Source organism: Dendrobates tinctorius, unplaced genomic scaffold, assembly GCF_039654945.1.
Source record: "Dendrobates tinctorius isolate UK_male_01 unplaced genomic scaffold, ASM3965494v1 ptg000276l, whole genome shotgun sequence".
NCBI lineage: Eukaryota > Metazoa > Chordata > Amphibia > Anura > Dendrobatidae > Dendrobates > Dendrobates tinctorius.
Genome location: NW_027361943.1, coordinates 2648927 through 2670087, shown reverse-complemented (window position 1 = coordinate 2670087; position 21161 = coordinate 2648927). Strand labels below are relative to the sequence as shown.

At 46.0% G+C, this 21161-nt stretch overlaps 1 long non-coding RNA gene across 1 annotated transcript in view; it reads right to left on the bottom strand.

The window, feature by feature from the left end:
- The window catches only part of LOC141072563 (uncharacterized), a 94325-nt gene that overhangs the window by 2265 nt on the left and 70899 nt on the right, over positions 1–21161 (bottom strand). The gene's annotated exons all lie outside the window — the stretch shown is intronic.

The following is a 21161-nucleotide window of genomic DNA, read 5'->3' as shown; positions in this document are numbered from 1 at the left end:
CAATAACACAGGGTGTTGTCTCTGATATAGAGATGTCTGTGTGTTAATTTTTCTTTGTCTCTGAAAGTCTAGTAATCTGGATAGGACTGGTTTGAATTTTGCTTTTCCCAACTTTAACGCTACGTTCACACGTAGCGGAACTCTCGCGGAAATTACCGCGAGAATTCCGAATTCCATTCCGCGGAAAAATCGCATTTTAAATTCCCCTGATTTTGCAAGCATTATTAGCTTGCAGAATTGCTAGCATTTTCCAAGCGATCTGTACATTAAAATTTAAAATAAGACACTACATTAATTGCAATTCTAAAAACGTAGTGTACAAAATAGATTGCACTATGTGCAATCTGTCCAATATAGGTTGCACTTCGAGGAATCTCAAAGTACGAATTAGAGAGCATTTATATGATATAGTTAATACTAATAATTTTGGACGGAATGTTTCAGCAGCAGCCAAACAGTTTATAACACATCATGCTAGGAATATTTCATGTTTTCAAGTACAGGGAATTGAACATGTTAAGTCATCATTTCGGGGAGGAGATGCCAGGCGGCGTCTTCTCACACGAGAAGCCTTTTGGATTTTTCAATTGAATACTAGATCTCCCGCTGGCCTCAACAAACGGCATGAGCTAATGTTACATTATTCTTAAATATGCATGTTTAATGATTTTATATTTATTATTCTTTTCATTTGGTTTTTTTCGTGTATGGTTTTTGCATGTTTATCCTTAAGAAAGGACCTTTCACAACGTGCCACATGATCTTGTAATGGTTTCTCATTGGTGAGTTGTTTCTATATAGAAAATCATGCACAGAACTCAGTATGGCTTTGATAAAGACCGCATAGGTCGAAACGCGTAGCCTCTGTCTAGCGTGTGGCTATAATGTGGAGAGTCTTTCGAATTTACCAATTTTAACATGGTTTAATAAAGAAGAATTTTAACGCAGCTGGTTTTCATGATTGTTCCTGACGTCTGTCTGCATGGAGTTCCGAGGTTCTGTGGTGGTTGCTGGTGAGCTGGCTTATTTCTTATTTTTTGCTATAGATCTTTAGATAGTTTATATCGCAATCAAAAATTGCTCTCCTTGGAAGGGGTGACCACAACAATACTCATAAGGGATTACAAATAACATGCTATTTTGATGGCCTAATAACTGAATCACTAACACATCAGCACTGTTAGCATTATTTGAAATATGAATTATGTAAGGCTAGTTTCACACTAGCGTTTATTCGACGCAGGGCACGGCGCCGCTAAGCCCCGCCCCCTGCCGGCTCCCTGCCCGCCCCATCCGGTCATCGCCGCCTACTATCGCACATGGACGCTTGCGATCTGCGCACCCTATATTTAGCATAGGGTGCGCAGATCGTGCGCTGGCCGTGCGCTAGTAGGATTTTGGCGTGCGCTGCGCACTTTTGAAGGTGCGCCGTGCGTGCCGAAATGCAACATGCTGCGTTCGGCGCGCATGGGCGCACCTTCAAAAGTGCGCAACGCACACCAAAATCCTACTAGCGCACGGCCAGCGCACGATGTGCGCACCCTATGCTAAAGATAGGGTGCGCAGATCAAAAGCGTCCATGTGCGATAGTAGGCGGCGATGACCGGATGGGGCGGGCAGGGAGCCGGCAGGGGGCGGGGCTTAGCGACGCCGTGCACTGCGTCGAATAAACGCTAGTGTGAAACTAGCCTAAGTACAGTTTGTTATGACATAGGAACATTCATGGGTGCACCGTTGCACCATACTTCGTTTGCTTGGATGGGGAATATGTTTACCAACCATTTTGCGCAAACAATGCTGCTGCTGCTGCACGCCGTCCACACTCTATATTCAGCCGCTCGTGGTATCCCTCCACATGAGTGTCCCAGTATCAACACGAGGTGCCATGATATGAAAATACAAAAGAACTACACACATGTGCCTCCACACACAACTAGTCACCTCACCAAAGAACCAAAGAAAAGGCCAGACAGAGTTTATTTTTTTATCCATCTCAAATTCTGGACATCTGCCTATAATATTGATACAATGTTTGCAAAAATGCACACGGACAGCACACGGATGGTTGAAAAGTAATGTCTGACTTTCATTTGTTCATTTTCATAGATTTTTTATTTATCATTACTTCTGTCAGATTCAAGTTATTTCTGTGACCATTGTGGGTTTTTCTGTCATTAACCCCTTTCTGACCTTGGATGGAATAGTAAGTTCGAGGACAGATCCCCCGCGGTGAGCCCACATCAAAGCTGGGACATGTTAGCTGTTTTGAACAGCTGACATGTTCCCGTAATAGGCGCAGGTGGAATCAAGATTTAACTAGTTAAATGCCGCTGTCAAACGCTGACAGCGGCATTTACCAAGCGCATCTGGCTGCCGGGCCGGAAATATGTGCATTGCTGACCCCCGTCACGTGATTGGGGGTCAGCGATGCATTTCAAGTGAAAAAAGGTCCAGCTCCAGGGATAAAATTCAATACTTTTATTAATAAACTTTAAAAGATATACCATGGCTGCTGTGATGATATAATCGGTATATCCCTTGAAAGGGATTACGGCATAGGGATATTCCAGAGGAGCTCTGTACGCGTTTCGAGCATGAACTGCTCTTAGACTCAGCAGTTCATGCTCAAAACGCGTACAGAGCTCCTCTGGAATATCCCTATGCGGTAATCCCTTTCAAGGGATATACCGATTATATGATCACAGCAGCCATGGTATATCTTTTAAAGTTTATTAATAAAAGTATTGAATTTTATCCCCGGAGCTGGACCTTTTTTCACTTGAAGTATTCAAAGTCGTCTCTGGCAGAGACGTGTCTGTGCTCGGATGCATTGGAGTTCAGGATGAACTACGAGAGGTGAGCTGAATATTTTCTTCCTTGTCAGCGATACATTGGTGTAACAAGCAGAGGTCTCCTTGAAACCTCTATGGTTGTTGATGCCAGATTGCTATGAGCACCACCCGGTGGTCGGCACTCATAGAAACGCTGTAATTCTGCTACATAGAGGTGATCTGAGCATTTCCTCTATGTAGCAGAGCCGATCAGGGTATGGCAGCTTCTAGCTATTGAAGCATGCCAAAAGTAAGAAAAAATGTTTTTAAAAATATGAAAAAAATAAAAAGTTCAAATCACCCCCCTTTCGCCCCATTCAAAATAAAACAATAAATAAACACACACATACAGTAGTATGTTAAAGTTTGGGCACCCCTATTAATGTTAACCCCTTTATAACAATTTTGGTTTTTGCAACAGCTATTTCAGTTTCATATATCTAATAAATGATGGACTCAGTTATATTTCTGGATTCAAATGAGGTTTATTGTACTAACAGAAAATGTGCAATCTGCATTTAAACAAAATTTGACCTGTGCAAAAGTATGGGCACCTTTATCATTTTCTTGATTTGAACACTCCTAACTACTTTTTACTGACTTCCTGAAGCACTAAATTGGTTTTGTAACCTCATTGAGCTTTGAACTTCATAGCCAGGTGTATCAAATCATGAGAAAAGGTATTTAAGGTGGCCACTTGCAAGTAGTTCTCCTATTTGATTCTCCTATGAAGAGTGGCATCATGGGCTCCTCAAAACAACTCTCAAATGATCTGAAAACAAAGATTATTCAAAATAGCTTTTCAGGGGAAGGATACAAAAAGTTGTCTCAGAGATTTAACCTGTCAGTTTCCACTGTGAGGAACACAGTAAGGAAATGGAAGAACACAGGTACAGTTCTTGTTAAGCCCAGAAGTGGCAGGCCAAGAAAAATATCAGAAAGGCAGAGAAGAATGGTGAGAACAGTCAAGGACAATCCACAGACCACCTCCAAAGACCTGCAGCATCATCTTGCTGCAGATGGTGTCACTGTGCATTGGTCAACAATACAGCGCACTTTGCACAAGGAGAAGCTGTATGGGAGAGTGATGCGAAAGAAGCCGTTTCTGCAAGCACACCACAAACAGAGTCGCCTGAGGTATGCAAAAGCACATTTGGACAAGCCAGTTACATTTTGGAAGAAGGTCCTGTGGACTGATGAAACAAAGATTGAGTTGTTTGGTCATACAAAAAGGCGTTATGCATGGAGGCTAAAAAACACAGCATTCCAAGAAAAACACTTGCTACCCACAGTAAAATTTGGTGGAGGTTCCATCATGCTTTGGGGCTGTGTGGCCAATGCCGGCACCGGGAATCTTGTTAAAGTTGAGGGTCGCATGGATTCAACTCAGTATCAGCAGATTCTTGACAATAATGTGCAAGAATCAGTGACGAAGTTGAAGTTACGCAGGGGATGGATATTTCAGCAAGACAATGATCCAAAACAGCGCTCCAAATCTACTCAGGCATTCATGCAGAGGAACAATTACAATGTTCTGGAATGGCCATCCCAGTCCCCAGACCTGAATATCATTGAACATCTGTGGGAAGATTTGAAGCGGGCTGTCCATGCTCGGCGACCATCAAACTTAACTGAACTGGAATTGTTTTGTAAACAGGAATGGTCACAAATACCTTCATTCAGGATCCAGGAACTCATTAATAGCTACAGGAAGCGACTAGAGGCTGTTATTTTTGCAAAAGGAGGATCTACGAAATATTAATGTCACTTTCATGTTGAGGTGCCCATACTTTTGCACAGGTCAAATTTTGTTTAAATGCAGATTGCACATTTTCTCTTAGTACAATAAACCTCATTTGAATCCAGAAATATAACTGAGTCCATCAGTTATTAGATATATGAAACTGAAATAGCTGTTGCAAAAACCAAAATTGTTATAAAGAAAAAAGGTTAACATTAATAGGGGTGACCAAACTTTAACATATGACTGTATTAGGTATCGCTGCATTCAGAATCGCCCGATCTATCAATAAAAAAAGTATTAACCCGATTGCTAAACGGCATAGCGAGAAAGAAATCAAAACGCCAGAATTACGTTTTTTGGGTTGCCATGACATTACATTAAAATGCAATAACGGGCGATCAAAAGAACGTATCTGCACCAAAATGGTATCATTAAAAATGTCAGCTTGGCGCATAAAAAATAAGCTCCCACCTGACCCGAGATCACGTAAAATGGAATCGCTACGGGTATCGGAAAATGGCGCAATTTTTTTTTTTAGCAAACTTTGGCATTTTTTTTTCACCACTTAGATAAAAAAGAACCTAGACAGGTTTGGTGTCTATGAACTCGTAATGACCTGGAGAAGCATAATGGCAGGTCAGTTTTAGCATTTAGCATTAGTGAATCTAGCAAAAGAGCTAAACAAAAAATGTGTGATATTGCACTTTTTTTGCAATTTCACTGCAATATGTGAGCATTTGGGCCCCCCTGTGTGTAAAACCGACCCCGGCAGGCATGACAAACATGCCATTTCCCTGCAGATTACCACCATGTAGATTCTAGTGTTCCATTCCAGCTGTGTGGGGTGACGCAGGGATCTGTGACCACTAGAAAGTAGTCTTTAGTGTTATGAATGAGTCACCGTAGGAGGCAAAAACAGAAATACTAGCTAAGTCCAGGAAACCAGAGAAGTTGGCAGCTATCGGATTGCAGACCCCTGAACCTATCAACAACAACTAGCAGTAGCCGTGGGGGGTTCGTACGGTGCCCTAGACCCCTCGATCACAGCCGGAGAACTAAATAGCCTAAAGACAGAAAAGGAAATCTAAACTGCCCCAGAGCAGACCCCAAAGCAAAAGGCAGCCCCCAACATATAATGACGGTGAAGCAAGATGAAAAAACACTCACACAGATAGAAAGATAGGCTGAGCAAATGATGGGGCCCAAGCTAACTAAATAGGACAGGAAAGAAAAGCTGCTGTCTGCAATCCGCCAAAAACCCTATCAAAACAAGAGCCAACAGACTAATAGGGAAAAAAGCCCTGAAGACGCTAGGCTTCAAAAAGACTATATCAGTACTCAGGTATTTTCTGAAGACAGAGCAAAAAGGAATTCAGCTCACCCCAGCAGGGAATGGCAGAAATCCAGAAAAACAAGGCAAAACAAAACCAAAACACAAATGCAAAAAGCAGAGCAGAAAACTTAGCTTTTGAGAAGCAGGAATCAGACTGGTCTCCTAGAATCCCTCAGAGAAATCACCCGCAAGGCAGAAGGGCGTCGGCTGCCTTATATCCAGTCAGCAATTCCAGTCACCCAGTCATCATCATTCTGTTCAGGTGCTCGGTAATCAGCCTCACTACTTTCCTTCACCAGAAGAGGGAGTTCATCAGACCTCAATGGTGAAGGGGAAAATGAACTCACAACACTTTAGGCTATGTGCACATGTGGCGCCCCTGAGGGTTCAGTCGCCACAGAGGTACTGCACCTCCTCCTGAGGTGTGGTACCCCACCATTCAGGTAAGATGGAGACCCCTGACCACGCTCCAACATCTGCATCCCACACAACACAGCAGTGTAGCAAAGCACCCTTTGGTGGCTCCCTGCTTGGAACACGAAGCGTGCTGAGAGGCGGGTGGAGTTTAGTTTGCACTAAAGAGCGGGAAGAGGATAGGTTATAGGGAGTTAGTCACAGGAGTCTGACGAGGTCGGACCTGTGTAAGGAGATCCCCTGAGAGGGATGAAGGAGGAAAAGTGCTGCAGCCGACCTCAGTGATCTGGGTCCGCTGGCACAGGAAAGGAACACTGAAAGAAAGCCTGACTCTCCATAAGAAGGAAAGGATTAGTACGGAACGTGAGGAGAGAAAGAGAACAGAGGATTGAAGGTTAGAAGAGAACCCCTCTCAAGTTCTAGGCGCAAGGCCGGGGTCCGGTCCCCGAGGTTGTTTGGATACTTATGGTCCCGCAACAGACACCGGAGGAATAGAAGTTTGTCATCACTTTATTCCCACACAAGACTTGAAGGCACAACAGCAATGAGATAGAGAGCCGGGACTTAGAAGCAGAGAGTCCCCGAAGCAGGCTACAGCTGTCTGCCGTACAAGTAGAGTTCATAGGAACATCGGACAGGTGGAACTCCAGTGTAACTTAGTACTAGGAGTACTTCACTTAACCCCTTCACCCCCAAGGGTGGTTTGCACGTTCATGACCGGGCCAATTTTTACAATTCTGACCACTGTACCTTTATGAGGTCATAACTCTGGAACGCTTCCATGGATCCCAGTGATTCTGACATTGTTTTCTCGTGACATATTGTACTTCATGTTAGTTGTAAAATTTCAATCAAATAACTTGCGTTTATTTGTGAGAAAAACGGAAATTTGGCGAAAATTTTTAAAATTTCGCAATTTCCCAACTTTGAATTTTTATGCCCTTAAATCACAGAGATATGGCACCCAAAAAACTTGATAACTAACATTTCCCACATGTTTACTTTTCATCAGCACAATTTTGGAACCAAAGTTTTTTTTTGTTAGGAAGTTATAAGGGTTAAAAGTTGACCAGCGATTTCTCATTTTTACAACACCATTTTATTTTTACGGACCACACCACATTTGAAGCCACTTTGAGGGGTCTATATGATAGAAAATACCCAAAAGTGACTCCATTATAAAAACTGCACCCCTTAAGGTGCTCAAAACCACATTCAAGAAGTTTATTAACCCTTTAGGTGCGTCACAGGAATTTTTTTGAATATTTAAAAAAAAAATGAACATCTAACTTTTTTTCACAAAAAAAGTACTTCAGGTTCAATTTTTTTTATTTTACCAAGGGTAACAGGAGAAATTGGACTGCAAAAGTTATTGTGCAATTTGTCCTGAGTACGCTGATACCTGATATGTGGGGGGGAACGACTGTTTCGGCGCATGGCAGAGCTCAGAATGGAAGGAGCGCCGTTTGACTTTTTCAATGCAAAATTGTCTGGAATTCAGATCGGACACCATGTCAAGTTTGGAGAGTCCCTGATGTACCTAAACAGTGGAAACCCCCCACAAATGACACCATTTTGGAAACTAGACCCCCTAAGGAACTTATCTAGATGTGTGGTGAGAACTTTGAACCCCCAAGGGCTTCACAGAAGTTTATAACATAAAGCCGTACAATTAAAAAATCATATTTTTTCCACAAAAATAATCTTTTCACCCTCAATTCTTATTTTTCCAAGGGTAACAGGACCCTAAAAGTTATTGTGCAATTTGTCCTGAGTACACTGATACCCCACATGTGGGGATAAACCACTATTTGGGCGCATGGCAGAGCTCGGAAGGGAAGCAGCGCCATTTGACGTTTTTGGCTGGAATTGAGATCGGACACCATGTCGCGATTGGAAAACCCCTGATGTACCTAAACAGTGGAAACCCCCCACAAATGACACCATTTTGTAAACTAGACCCCCCAAGGAACTTATCTAGATGTGTGGTGAGCACTTTGAACCCCCCAGTGCTTCACAGAAGTTTATAACGCCCGGGCGTGAAAATAAAAAATTCGTATTTTTTCCACAAACATGATTTTTTAGTCACCATTTTTTTATTTTCCCAAGGGTACCAGGAGAAATTGGACCCCAAAAGTTGTTGTCCAATTTGTCCTGAGTATGCTGATACCCCATATGTGGGAGAAAACTACTGCATGGGCACACGTCGGGGCTCGGAAGGGAAGCAGTGACGTTTTGGAATGCAGACTTTGATGAAATGGTCTGCGGGTGTCAAGTGCGTTTGGAGAGCCCCTGATGTACCTAAACTATAGAAACTCCCCACAAGTGACCCCATTTTGGACACTAGACCCCCCACGGAACTTATCTAGATGTGTGGTGAGCACTTTGAACCCCCAAGTGCTTCACAGAAGTTTATAACGCTCAGACGTGAAAATAAAAAAATCATTTTTTTCCACAAAAATGATATTTATTCGGACTCCCATGACAGCACCACGGGAGAGAGGGGATCCGCCCTTTAGGAACAGGAAACCTACAGATACAAAAAGGGCGGCACCTCTCCCACGCATCAGTTGGTTTCCTGTTCCTGAAGGGACGGGATCCTACAGAAGACCAGGATCCCAGGCCGGCCGGCCGATACAGGTAGCGGGGGGGTCTCCTACCTCGGCCTGGTGCGGATCCCTGGAAGACGCCACGGTGGCCCAGGATGGGTAGCACGGCGGTGGCGTAGTCAGCAGGGAGCGGCGTCCGGAGGATGTCCGACTCCAGAATAAAGGCCGCCGCCGGTGAGTATGTTTCCCCCCGGGGGCCCCCGGATCCGGCGGCGCTGGTGCGGTGGCCGGCGTGCTGCGGGGGACGCTGCGACCGGGGAGCGCGGTATCCCGAAGCTCCCGGGCGTCCCGCGTGACTTCCGGTCGGGCGGGGTCGCGGTGACGTCAGGGGGCGGCCGGAGGAGGTGCTTCCGGGTCGGCGGCGCCACTGCGCATGCGCGAGAAAAACAAGATGGCGGCGCCCATCGCAAGCGCCGATGAGCGTCGGCTCTCCGGCCCGGTGCGGCGCCAGCTGGGGAAGGGAGCCCTATTAGGGGGGGAGGGGCGCGGCACGCATACTGCTGTCCGGAGGAGGGGTATATAGGCAGGACCCGGGCAGGGTGCCTTGCCTTGGCCACATTATTGCGAGCAGTAATGGAGAGGGAGCAGCAGCAGCAGCGGCAGCGGCGTCAGCAGCAGCAACGACGGCAGCAGCGACAAACATCTCTGCCGCCCCTGGATGACCTTCGGCAGGTCAAGCAGAAAAAGAAAGAGTCACGTGACAGTGAACGTGCGGGACGAAATGACCAGTCCAGCCATAAAAGCTCCTCTAAGCAGACAGGAGCATCGTCTGAGAAGAATCCCCCTCATCCTCCGGTACTTGATAGTGGCACTGGTAAGTGATCTTCGTGAAAGTTCACTCAGTGACGGGGCCCCCCTTCTGTGCTTTATTCTAGGGGAAGAAGGCTTCAGGTAAAACTAAACACAGGGAATGCGCACTCTGTGCATGCCCATTACCGGACTCATGCCCCAAAAGATTGTGCCCCCCCTGTATTCAGCAGACAGTGGCGGAAGAGTCGCCCGCGGTAGCAGCGAGTTTGAGAGACATTGTTAGGGCAGAAATGAAGGAAACCCTAAAGTCACTGTCCCAGCCGGAAACTATAAAGGGCGGGGTCCCGGTGGAGTCCGATTCCTCGGCAGAATGGAGGAGAAGTAGAGACTCTCAGGCTTCATCTCCCTCGTCCTCCTCAGAAGAAGAGGACTCTGGGAGGTTTTGTCTGCCTCTTGACCGGGTAGACAAGCTGGTCAAAGCAGTCAGAGGGACAATGGAAGTAGAGGAGCCTAAGCCCCAATTATCCATGCAGGATGTCATGTTCAGGGGGCTGGAGCAGAGGAAGCATAGAGTCTTCCCGTTAAATCAGAAGATCCAGGATCTAATCCACAGAGAGTGGAAAAAAACGGATAAAAGAGGGTCGCTACCACCAGCCCTCAAACGCAGATATCCCTTCGACGATCCGGCAGTAAATACTTGGGATAAGGCCCCCAAATTAGATGCGGCCATTGCAAAGGCATCGAAAAGATCCTCGCTGCCCTTTGAGGACATGGGATCCCTTAAAGATCCCCTAGACAGGAAGGCAGACACCTTCCTTAAGAATACTTGGGAGATGGCAGCCGGTTCCTTAAGACCAGCAGTGGCGTCAACATGCACAGCCAGGTCCATGATGGTCTGGTTGGACCAGTTGGAGTCACAATTAAAACAGGGTACGTCAAGACAAACAATTCTTGGGGCCCTACCAACAATCCAAGAGGGAGCAGCCTTCCTAGCAGATGCCTCGGCGGATGCAGTAAGAATGGCAGCCAGAGCAGCAGATCTCTCTAATGCGGCGCGTAGAGCCCTGTGGCTAAAGTGCTGGCAGGGAGACATTCAGACCAGGGCGAAGCTTTGTACTATTCCGTGTGAGGGGGAATATTTGTTCGGCGCAGTCCTGGACGAACTGCTTGAGAAGGCTGGGGACGACAAGAAATAATTCCCAAATCTCTGGCCTACATCCTACTGACGCCCATTTGGTAGAAGGAGATTCCGTCTGGGGAGAAGGCCCAATTCTTCGCCTACTAGAGACCGTCCCAGATGGGAAGATAGAAGGAGAAGAGGTACGGGCTACATGTTTAGACGCTCGTCTAGAGATCAAAAGAGACAGAATCAATGACTAGCAATTCCCGTGGGAGGTAGACTATCATCCTTCCTTCCGGCATGGTCACAGATTACAAATAGTGACTGGGTGCGCAATGTAATATCCACCGGGCTTAGATTGGAGTTTACCCAGGTCCCGGGATACCTTTAAATCCACTCCTTTAAGATCTTCACCCCTTGAACAAGCAGCTTTAGAAGCGGAGGTCTTGAGCCTATGCCAGAAAAACGTCTTGATAGAGGTTCCGGAAGCTGAGAGAGGAAGAGGGTTCTACTCTCCCTTAATCCTGATCCAAAAACCTGATAAGACATTTAGAACGATCATTAACTTACGTTTCCTTAATAAGTTTTTGGTGAACCGTACTTTTAAGATGGAGTCCATCAATACGACAATAAAAATATTGTTTAAAGGGTGTTTTATGTCAGTCATAGATTTGAAAGATGCGTACTATCATGTACCTATCCATGCAGACTTCCAGCAGTTCCTGAGGGTGGCGGTTTCAATAGACGGCACAGTCCGTCATTATCAATATAGAGCCCTTCCCTTTGGTCTCTCAGCAGCGCCCCGGGTATTTACAAAGATAGTGGCCGAAGTGATGGCGCATTTACGGGAGGTGGACATCCTGATTGTTCCATATTTGGATGATTTTTTAATTGTAGAAAAATCAGGGGGCCATTGTACATCCCAGATAGAAAGAGCTAAGTCCAGGTTAGAAAACCTCGGATGGATATTAAACTACGAGAAATCCCGACTCCAGCCCTCAAAAATACAAAAGTTTCTAGGCTTACTATTAAATTCAGAAACTCAGCAGTGTCTGTTGCCATTGGATAAAATGCAAAAGATACAGCAGCAGGTTCTTCGGGCGGTTGATAATCCTTCTATGACCCTCAGACAGGCCATGTCCCTGTTGGGATCTCTAACCTCATGCATCCCAGCAGTTAGGTGGGCACAATTCCATACTAGAGCCCTTCAGAAGGATGTCCTATTTAATAGCAGGGCCTTAAGACACTCCTTACAAGGTCAACTGTTGCTAAGCCCCTCGACTGTCACATCGCTTAGATGGTGGCTCGATGATGAGAACCTAGCCTCAGGGGTGCCCTGGATAACGCAGATAACCCGTGTTATAACCACAGACGCTAGTCCCTTCGGGTTGGGGGGCCCATATGGGGGACATAGTGGTACAGGGACAGTGGGATTCGGATACGGAGATCTCATCCAATCAAAGAGAACTATTGGCGATAGAGCAGGCAGTCAAAAAACTCATTATGTACCTACAGGGCCATCACGTGAGGATACTCTCGGACAACCAGGTAGCGGTAGCATATATCAACCACCAAGGTGGAACCCGCTCCGACGCCCTGATGCGGACAACAGAACGTCTCCTTCAAATAGCAGAGGGAAGTTTTCTATCTTTGACGGCGCTCCACATCAGAGGGAAAGACAACGTAAAGGCAGACTTTCTAAGCCGCAAGGCTCTAAAGCAAGGAGAATGGGCTTTGAACAGGGATATTTACCACCAGATTGTCCGCAGATGGGGTCGGCCAGAGGTAGACCTCTTTGCCACCAGAGAAAACAGAAAAGAAAAATCATTCTGCTCTCTGAATCCCAGGGAAAATCCACTGGCAGTGGACGCCCTCCTGATAAGATGGAACTTTTCTCTGGCATACGCCTTCCCGCCATTAAATCTTCTACCTCTGGTAGTAAGGAAGATCAGGGAAGATCGGGCAAGAGTCATATTAATTGCCCCCTTTTGGCCCAGGAGGACCTGGTTTGCATGGTTGAGGACCATGTCTGTATGCGATCCCTGGGTGCTGCCGAACCTTCCGGATCTCCTCTACCAGGGGGAAGTCAGCCACCCACAAGTAGCGAGACTCCATTTGACGGCGTGGTCTTTGAAAGGTCACTGTTAGAGGATAGAGGGTTCTCCAAGAAGTTAATTGATACCCTCCTAAAAAGCAGGAAATTGACTACCACTAACATTTATGCTAGGACCTGGAAGCGATTCCTGTCCACCTTTCAGTTTGACGCCAGAGACAGAATTCCCACGAAACATATTCTGGAATTTCTCCAGAAGGGTCTCGAATTGGGTCTCTCCACAAGTACATTAAAAGTACAAGTTTCAGCCTTAGGGGCCTTGTTTGCATGTGATATTGCCAATAACTATTGGGTAGCAAGGTTCATCAAAGCAGCGGCTAGATTGAGACCCATACACAAAGACAGATGTGTGCCTTGGGACTTAAATTTAGTCCTTACGGCCTTGACAGAAAAACCATTTGAACCTCTGGATTCGGCCTCATTAAAGATTATATCTCTTAAGGCAGCTTTTCTAGTGGCGATAACATCCGCACGTAGAGTGAGCGACATACAGGCACTTTCCAGATTGCCCCCTTACACAGAGTTTTTACAGGATAGAGTAATCCTAAGGCCAGATCCAGCATACCTTCCCAAGGTAGCATCACAATTTCACAGGACACAAGAGATAGTTCTGCCTTCCTTCCTCCCTAATCCGACCAACCCTAAGGAGCAAAAACTTCAGGCATTAGATATTAGGAGATGCGTACTTAAATATTTAGCAGCCACGGATCCTTGGAAGAAGGAGAATGCATTATTCCTATCCTTCCAAGGTCCCAGGAAAGGTTGTAGGGTATCAAAACGCACATTAGCGAGGTGGATTAGGGAGGCTATCTCTCTTACACAGCAGGTGGAGGTCCGGCTCCGCAGAACCTGAGGGCGCATTCCACTCGTGCCATGGCATCATCTTGGGCAGAAAGATCTGGAGTGTCAATTGATCAGATATGTAAGGCGGCCACCTGGTCATCTCCTTCCACCTTTTTTAACCACTATCGATTAGATATGGGTGCCTCTTCAGATCTCACCTTCGGGCTAAGGGTGCTGCAGGCTGTAGTCCCGCCCTAAATTAGTTTACATCTCTGTAATTCTCTCGTGGTGCTGTCATGGGAGTCCGAATAAAGTATTAAGTTACGTACCGGTAACGGTATTTTTCGGAAGCCCATGACAGCACCCTTAGTTCCCTCCCTTGTTCACATATAGGGGTGCACTCCTTTAGAAGATTGTCCACAATTTACGGTATGTGGGAGATGGTGTAAAAAATATATATATATATATTTCTGCTATATAGGGTAGATAGGTTGTATATATTATATGTTGTGTACTAACCATGGTAGCCTCTCAAGCTCTGTAAACCAACTGATGCGTGGGAGAGGTGCCGCCCTTTTTGTATCTGTAGGTTTCCTGTTCCTAAAGGGCGGATCCCCTCTCTCCCGTGGTGCTGTCATGGGCTTCCGAAAAATACCGTTACCGGTACGTAACTTAATACTTTTTGCCCCCAATTTTTTATTTCCCTAAGGGTAACAGGAGAAATTGGACCCCAAAAATTGTTTTGCAATTTGTCCTGAGTAGGCTGATACCCTACATGTGGGGGTAAAACACTATTTGGGTGCATGTCAGAGCTTGGAAGGGAAGGAGCACCATTTGACTTTTTCAACTCAGAATTGGCTGGAATTTAAATCAGACGCCATGTTGCCTTTGGAGAGCCCCTAATGTGCCCAAACAGTGGAAACCCCCAATTCTAACTCCAACCCGAACCCCAACACACCCCTAACCCTAACCCTAGCCCTAACCCTAGCCCTAGCCCTAACCCAAACCCTAACTCTAACCGTAATGGAAAAATGGAACTAAATACATTTTTTTTATTTTATTATTTTTCCCTAACTAAGGGGGTGATAACTGGGGGTTTGATTTACTATTTATGGTGGTTTTTATGTTTGGCGGCTGTCGCACGCTAAAAGACGCTTTTTATTGTAAAAATAGTTTTTGCATCACCACATATTGAGAGCTATAATTTTTCCGTATTTTGACCCACCGAGTCATGTGAGGTCTTATTTTTTGCGGGACGAGTTGATGTTTTTATTGGTACCATTTTCGGGCACGTGACATTTTTTGATCGCTTTTTATTCCGATTTTTGGGACGCAGAATGAACAAAAACCAGCGTTTCATGAATTTCTTTTGGGGGGGTGCGTTTACACCGTTCCGCGTGCGGTAAAATTGATAAAGCGGTTTTATTCTTCGGGTCAGTACGGTTACAGCGATACCTCATTTAGGTCGTTTTTTATGTTTTGTCGGTTTTATGCAATGAAAACTTTTTTATTTAAATAATAATTATTTTTGCATCGCTTTATTCTGCGAGCTATAACTTTTTTATTTTTTCGCTGTTGATGCTGTGTCACGGCTCGTTTTTTGCGGGACAAGATGATGTTTTCAGCGGTACCATGGATATTTATATGCGTCTTTTTGATCGCGCGTTATTACACTTTTTGTTTGGCGGTATGATAATAAATCATTATTTTTTGCTTCGTTTTTTTTTTATTTTTTAAGGGGTTTGCTAAAGGGGTTAACTAATGGGACAGTTTTATAGGGCGGGTCGTTACGGAAGCGGCGATACCTAATATGTGTACTTTTATAGTTTTTTTTTGTTTTTTTTCAAAAAATGGATTTATTTGGGGGAATATTTTTTTTTTTTTTGTAATTTATTTGGCGATTTTTTTAAAATTATTTTAACACTTTTTTTTATTTTATTTTTACTTTATTAAATAGTCCCAGGTGGGACATCACTGTTCTGTGACAGATCGCTGTTCTGTCACATCACAGATCACTGTGACAGATCAGCGATCTGTCACAGGCAGTGCACAAGGCTTCCTCATGCCTGCGCTTTGCAGGCACTGAGGAAGCCAGCTTCCTGCAGGCCCCCGAAGGCCCCCGTCGCCATCTTTGATTCGGGGGCCTGCAGGAAAGGAGCCCCCGGCAGCAGTGCTGCACATTGCGCTGCTGTGGGGGGCTCAGGGAAGCACGGAGGGAGCCCCCTCCCTGCCGATGCTTCCCTTTAACCCCCGGTACACCACGATCATGTTTGATCGCGGTGTGCAAGGGGCTAATGTGTCGGGGGCGGTCCATGACCGCCCCTGACACATTGTGCCGGGTGTCAGCTGTGATAATCAGCTGACACCCGGCAGCGATCAGCGGCGCTCACCACAGGGGCGCCGCTGATCGCGGTAGACGTACTATCCCGTCCATGGGCATAGGGGCCCGGGTCCCATGGACGGGATAGTACGTCTGATGTCAGGAAGGGGTTAAAGGCGCTAAGAGGGAAATGTTCAGAAAAGGCACATATGTTGGCGGAGTGTTGGAAAGGAGTACTTCATCTTGGCTGGAGGTTGGCTGGGCTCCTGATCCGGAGGACACGGCACCGATGCGGGCTCTTGAGCCACCACAGATTGTGAGTAAAGCTTTGGAACTACATGCCCTGGTGTCCTCCACTTATTCCTGCGTCAACCTGCCCAGCACTGCTACATCCCTTGCGCCCGACACTACACCATCTAAGTGTCGCTACATCCACTCTGCCCTGGGACTACAGCCCTGCCTGGGAGGGCTATTCCATCACTGCTGCACCACACCATCTGTCCCAGAGGAACTGTCTGCAGCGTTGGCTTAGCATCTACATTGCTGAACACCACAGGTGGCGTCACGACTTACACATTCACACTGAACATTTACAATGGGCGCCCAGGGCCACGGACCAGGTCACCGCTACTGTGACACTTCCCTGTGAAATGCCGGCCCGGTACCGAGTACCCCACAGCCCTGGGTGTGAGGGCGATCCATTTTTGGCGTTACGAACAGGATCACGATACCCGGTGCCACCGGGTTCTGTGTGCCTACGATTTATTGACCTTAAAAGATTGTGGAAATGTGCAGAAGACCCAATTTGATAGACTGTAAAATGAATGCTAAAAATGGCTGCTGGCGCGGAGAAGAGGGGCGTGATAATATGGGTGGTCCTAAGAAAAGACCGCGAACGGTCCTGGGCCTCCCCTGTCTGAACTTCTATGCGACAGCAACATGGCCCACCCCCCGAGGGGTTCATATACTGGCCTTGTATGGAGGAGTAGGAAAAAGACGCCACCCTGTTGTGAGTTCATTTTCCCCTCCGTCACTGAGGCCTGGTGAACTCCCTATTCTAGTGAAGGAAGGTAGTGAGCCTGATTATCAGGCACCTGGGACTAATGAAGACGATTGGCTGAGTGGAGTCACTGACTGGATTTAAGGCAGCCTACGCCCTTTCTGCCCTGCGGGTGATTTCTCTGTGGACTCTTGGACACCAGTCTGATTCCTGCTCTCCTAAAGCTAAGTTTTCTGTTTTGCCTTTTTGCATCTAAGATTTGTTTTTGTTTTTCTTGCTTTTTGGATTCTGCCACTCCCTGCTGGAGTGTGCAGTGTTCCGTGAGCTCTGTCTTCTGAATTTACCTGAGTGCTGATTTAGTTTTTGAAGCTTAGTTAGTTCAGGGCCATTTTTATATCAGCTTGTTGGCTTTTGTCTCTGATAGGGTTTTGGCAGATTGCAGACAGCAGCCTTCCTATCCGTTCCTATCTAGTTTTTTGGGCCCCGTCTTTGCTCAGCCTGTCTTTCTGTCTGTGTAAGTGTTTTCATCTTGCTTCACCGTCATTATATGTGGGGGGCTGCCTATTGCTTTGGGGTCTGCTCTGGGGCAGTTAGATTTCCCCTTTCCTTCTTTAGGCCTATGTATCTCTCCGGCTGTGATCGAGGGGTCTAGGTCATCGTAGGAACCCCCCACGGCTACTGCTAGTTGTGCTGATAGGTTCAGGGGTCTGCAATCTGATAGTTGCCAACTTTTCTGGTTTTCAGGACTTAGCTAGCATTTCTGTTTTTGCCTCCTACGGTGACTCAATCATAACAGAATCACCCGCCAAACCGCAGATCCTGGGGTACTCAATAGCAGGAAAGAATTGTGTTTAAAAAAAAAACAAAGGTGTGTGTATATTCTTTCCTCTATATCTCTGAGGCCGTAGGGGGAATTTTTTTTCTCTCTCAATGGAGATAAAGCAAGTGTCTGATCGTGTGGAGCAGCTCGCTGCTGAAGTGCGAGGAATTTCCGCCTATCTTGATCGTTCTCATGCTGTTGAACCAAAGATCCCCACACCTGATGTATTTTTTGGGGATCGATCTAAATTTTTGAGTTTCAAAAATAATTGTAAATTATTTTTTGCTTTGAAGCCTAACTCGTCAGGGAGCCCCGCGCAGCAGGTTAAAATTGTCATCTCTTTGCTGCGCGGCGATCCCCAGGATTGGGCGTTTTCTTTGAAACCTATTCTGACTAATGTGAACGCATTTTTTCAAGCCTTGGGGTTGCTGTACGACGAACCTAATGCTATTGATCAGGCTGAAAAGACCCTGTTAGCATTAAACCAGGGTCCAGAATCTGCAGAGTTGTACTGTCAAAAGTTCTGAAAGTGGGCGGTCCTTACTACCTGGAATGATAGTGCCTTGGCTGCTCTCTTTCGGAAGGGTTTGTCAGAAGCCATAAAAGATACTATGGTGGGATTTCCTGTTCCCTCTGGTCTGGACGATTCTATGTCTTTAGCCATTCAGGTTGATCGGTGTTTACGTGAACGCAGGATTACACGAGAGGTGTTGCCACCGGTTGAACAGACGTCTGAACCTATGCAATGTGATAGAGTTTTGTCTAAGGCGCAACGTCAGGAATTCAGAAGCTGTGTTTTTTCTGTGGAGATGCCTCACATGTTATTTCTGTTTGTCCTAAACGTGAGAAACGCTTTGCACACACGTTTTCTGTTGGTGGGGTTCAGCCTAAGTTTCTTTTGGCGATTACTCTGATCTGTTCCCTGTCCACATTTTCCGCCAAGGCTTTTGTGGATTCGGAAGCAGCGCTAAACCTAATGGACTTGGATTTTGCTAAACGTTGTGGATTTCCGTTGACACCTCTGCAGATGCCTATCCCTTTGAGGGGGATTGATGCTACCCCTCTGGCTAAAAATAAACCTCAGTTTCGGACCCAGTTGGTCATGCGGGTCGCCCCAGACCACCAAAAAAATTGCAGATTTTTGGTGTTGCATGGTCTGCATGATGCCGTTGTTCTGGGGTTTCCCTGGTTGCAGATTCATAATCCAGTTTTGGATTGGAAGTCTGTGTCTGTGGTGAGTTGGGGTTGCCGGTGTACCTTTAGTGAGGCTCCGGTTTTTTCCACCTCTCCTCAGTCGCATGAGGTTCCTGACTATTTGGCGGACTACTATGATGTATTTAATGAGAATGAGTCTGTGTCCTTGCCTCCTCATAGGAGTTATAACTGTGCAATTGAACTAAACCCGGGGTGTAAATTTCCTAAGGGTCGGCTCTTCAATTTATCTGTACCCGAGCACGAGGCTATGCGGTCCTATATTAAGGAGGCGTTGGAGAAGGGTCATATTAGACCATCCTCTTCACCCTTAGGTGCCGGGTTTTTTTTTGTGGCCAAGAAGGATGGTTCTTTAAGGCCTTGTATTGATTATCGTGCCCTCAATAAAATTACTATTAAATATCAGTATCCGTTACCCCTGATTTCGGATCTATTCTCTAGAGTCAGAGGTGCTTGCTGGTTTACCAAGCTTGACCTCAGGGGGGCGTATAATCTTATCCGCATTAAGCAGGGGGATGAATGGAAGACGGCGTTTAATACTCCGGAGGGACATTTTGAGTACCTGGTGATGCCTTTTGGGCTCACTAATGCCCCTTCTGTCTTCCAGTGCTTCATGAACGATATTTTCCGAGACTTTGTCGATAAATTTTTGATTATCTATCTGGATGATATTTTGATCTTCTCCAAGGATTGGGATTCTCATGTGGAACATATTCGGACTGTGTTCCGGATCTTGAGAGAGAATTCTCTGTATGTCAAAGGATCAAAATGCCTTTTTGGAGTACAGAGAATTTCTTTTTTGGGATTTATTTTGTCTCCGTCAACTATTGAAATGGACCCGGCCAAGGTACAGGCCATTTATGATTGGGTTAAGCCCACTTCTTTAAAGGCCCTCCAGAAGTTTTTGGGTTTTGCTAATTTTTATCGGAAATTTATAGCAAAATTTTCTAGTATTGCCAAACCATTGACTGACCTGACCAGGAAGGGTGCGGATGTGTTGAATTGGTCTCCGGAGGCGGTTGCTTCCTTTCAGGAGCTGAAGCGTAGATTTAACTCCGCCCCGGTTCTGCGGCAACCTGATGTCTCACTCCCGTTCCAGGTAGAGGTGGATGCTTCTGAGATTGGTGCAGGAGCGGTGTTGTCCCAAAAGGATCCGGTAACATCTAAAATGAATCCCTGTGCTTTCTTTTCCCGTAAGTTCTCATCTGAACGTAACTATGATGTGGGGAATCGGGAACTGTTGGCCATGAAATGGGCATTTGAGGAGTGGAGACATTGGTTGGAGGGAGCCAAACATCAAGTTGTGGTCCTCACTGACCACAAAAATTTGATTTACCTAGAGTCGGCTAAACGCTTGAACCCTAGACAGGCTAGGTGGGCCTTGTTTTTTACACGTTTTGATTTTGTGGTCTTTTCTTCCTGGAACTAAGAATGTCAAGGCAGACGCCCTCTCTAGGAGTTTCTTTGCTGATTCTCCTGTGGTGACCAAGCCTGCCACCATCTTAGGCGAAGGGGTAGTTCTTTCTGCCATCTCGCCCGATTTGAGACTTGCTCTGCAAGAGTTCCAGGAGGACAAACCTGAGCGTTGCCCCAGTGGAAAGTTGTATGTTCCTGACCAGTGGAAGAAGAGAGTGATGTCTGAAGTTCATTGCTCTGCATTGGCTGGTCATCCAGGTATTTTTGGTACTAGAGATCTGGTGAGTCGCTCTTTTTGGTGGCCCACCTTGTCTCATGATGTCAGGAATTTTGTGCAGTCCTGTGGGACTTGCTCCCGGTCTAAATCTTGTTCTCGCTCTAGTGGGTTGTTGATGCCTTTGCCGGTCCCCAGGAGGCCATGGACCCATATTTCAATGGATTTCATCTCTGATATGCCGGTCTCTCAAAGAATGACTGTTATTTGGGTGATTTGTGATAGGTTCTCTAAGATGGTTCATCTTGTACCACTCCCTAAGTTGCCATCTTCCTCTGAGTTGGTGCCTCTGTTTTTGCAACAGGTGGTTCGCTTGCACGGGATTCCTGAGAACATTGTATCTGACAGGAGTTCAATTTGTGTCTAAATTTTGGAGGACGTTCTGTTCCAAGTTGGGAATTCAGTTGTCCTTCTCCTCTGCT